This window comes from Orcinus orca, chromosome 7, assembly GCF_937001465.1.
Source record: "Orcinus orca chromosome 7, mOrcOrc1.1, whole genome shotgun sequence".
Classification (NCBI taxonomy): Eukaryota; Metazoa; Chordata; class Mammalia; order Artiodactyla; family Delphinidae; genus Orcinus; species Orcinus orca.
Genome location: NC_064565.1, coordinates 58,351,462 through 58,354,582, shown reverse-complemented (window position 1 = coordinate 58,354,582; position 3,121 = coordinate 58,351,462).

The window sequence follows — 3,121 nt, the reverse complement described above, 5'->3', positions numbered from 1 at the left end:
AACCTATCTTTCTATCATTATCTCCTTGCGCTACTCTCTTTGCCATTTGAAAGAGACCAATGGGACTCTTCAGTGTTTTCTGAAAGATGCTTTATGCCTGTAGTCGTTATTGTTCCTAGTTCCACCCCTACTCCACCCCATACAGTCGCCCCACACTCCTGTTCTAGCAATGTCTGCCCATTTCATTTCCCTTCTTCAAAAATGGCTCTGAGTTGGTCCGTGGTTCGGTGGCCTAGAGCTCGGTTCTCGGCTTTCATGTTCGGAGGTGGGAGGGACACGGGACAGGCCCGCACACCTGACCTGCCCGGAGAGGATCCCCGCACCCAGTAGGAGGAGGAGACTAAGCAGGGAAAAAGACTCATAGCTTCTGATGCGAGTCACGTGCTGGAAGCTGCCCTGGAGCAGATGGACGGGATCATTGCAGGCACTAACACAGGGGTGGATATTAGCGATGGTACCTGTGAGCCTGCCCTGGCTTCCGCGGCTTCCTACATGAACCCCTTCCCGGTGCTCCATCTCGTCGAGGACTTGAGGCTGGCCCTGGAGATGCTGGAGCATTCTCAGGAGAGAGCAGCCCTCCTGAGCCAGATCCCAGGCCCAACAGCAGCCTACATAAAGGGGTAGTTCGAGAAGAGCTGGCTGCGGCTTTCCGGCTCACTTTACACCCGGCATGGGCGCCGATCCCTCCCTCCAGTCCTGCTAAGTACTACTGACTCAGGCTGCAGTGTTTACAGAAAACTTTATGAAGCTTCAAGAAAATGATAGGTCCATAATTCCTCAGTCTGAAATCCTTAATTCCTCAGTATGAAACCCTTGGGTCCACGTGCATTTTAGAACTCAGAGCTTATTAAACTTTAGAAAGGTGAGACAGTGCATGTGTACTGTACTGTATGTACCATCTCTAGCAGATACAGGGCAGGAAACACGTGAACATTTCTTCAGCAAAACTTGTGAATATCTGCATGAAGTGGGATAAACAAAGACTACAAATAGATAATTTACAGTGACCATGTATTTTTACCTTGTATAGATGTGCCTGAATTTATGAAGCCATTTCTCTAATATTGAATTGAAATTATTTTTAATCTTTCACTAATAATATGGCATTGCTGCGCACACACACACAAAAAAAATGGCTCTGAACTTATTTGATGATACAACATTTTGCTTTCGCTATAAAAACCTCATCCCCACCGCACTACTAATTGGCAAAGTTCTTGAGGGCAAAAAATGAATCTTCTTCATCATTGCCCATAAGTGTTCAAATATTTGCCTGATTATTGTTGTTAAATGGAATATAATTACAATAGATCATTTTTGTTGCATATTTATTATGTGCCCCATTCTTTATATATGCTATTTATTTTAACTCTCTCAATAATCGTATGAAGTAAGGAAACTAAAACTTACAGAGGTGATTTATGTGTCCCCAAAACACACAGCTGGCAATCAAATGAGATGTGACTAGAACCCAGGTCCATCTGAATCCAAAGTCCTGCTCTTTCTACCACATCAATGCTTCCCAAACCTGCCTGATCCTAAGACTCACCTTAAGTTCTTACAAAAACAAATTCCAGACCCCCACCCCAGACCCAAGGTATCAAAATCTCCAGAGGTTACACTGCTCTACCTAACAGAATCTGAACCTTGAAAAAGGTTATCATTAATGATCTTTCCAGAACTAAAAATCTACAGCTTTTTAAGTTTCTATAGCTCACCTCCAGAGAGCTGGGTGTATTATTAAAAGTAACTTAGTAACACATGGCAGAGGACAACCAAGAATGAAAAAAACTGTAGGAGAAGCGATCCAAGGAAGTAGAATGAGTATTTCCGATCCATAACCAGTGATGTAAATGAACCTAACATAACAAAAACATACTATATCAATTGTCTAGATTCTCTACATTAGTAAAGCATTTCACAATCGTCATTTAACAGTGATAAATAATTCAAATAAGTCTCTTTATGAATCAATAAGTCTCTTTATGAATCACCAAATTATAAACCAAATAAAATCCAGGTGCATTTCAAACTAAGGTAAAACTAGTGTGTATTCACTAATCAGTGTCTGTGGGTTCAGGCAGTTGGGGAAATGTGCTGGTATCTCTCCAGGATTGCTTTCCTGTGGACAATAACAAGGGCGCCTGCTCTGCTTGACCACTATGATGCATGCTGCACATGCAGCCTTTTCAGCATTCCTTAGTGGTCTCTACACGCTCTGTGAAATTCCTACAAATTTCTACAAAATTCCACCACTTGTCACCAGTGCCTCTTTTCTTCTATAACAAAAACAAACAAAAAAACTTCAAATGCCCCCCCCATTTCAGTTACATAGACATTACAGCACACATACAGAAATCTGGACATTTGCCACATTTCCCACCAACTGTGTCCATGAGGATATCAAATATGTTCAAAACCAGAGATCCATTAAAAATAACTGGTAATAACAAGAATAGAAATAACCCAAGTGAAAAATGGGCCAAAAATGTGAATAGACACTTTACCAAAGAAGATATATAAGCGGCCAATAGACATAGAAAACATGCTCAGCATCATTAGTCATTAAGAAAATGCAAGTCAAGGAACTTCCCTGGTGGCGCAGTGGTTAAGAATCCGCCTGCCCATGCAGGGGACACGGGTTCCATCCCTGGTCCGGGATGATCCCACATGCTGCGGAGCAACTAAGCTTGTGTGCCACAACTACTGAGCCCACGTACCACAAGTGCTGAAGCCCGCATGCCTAGAGCCCATGCTCCGCAACGAGAAGCCACCGTAATGAGAAGCCCATGCACCGCAACGAAGAGTAGCCCCTGCTCACCGCAACTAGAGAAAGCCCGTGCGCAACAACAAAGACCCTACGCTGCCAAAAATAAATACATAAATTAATTTTTTTTAAATGAAGAAAATGCAAGTCAAAACTATGAGACACCACTATACACACTAAAATGGCAATAATCAGAAAGAGAGACAGTAACAAATGTTGGCAAGGATATGGAGAAACAGGACCCCTCATACAACATTGACGGGAAGGTAAAATGGTACAGCCTCTTGGGAAAACAGTTTGCCAGTTATGTACTTAAATGTTAAACATAAATTTACCATAGAACTAAACAATTCC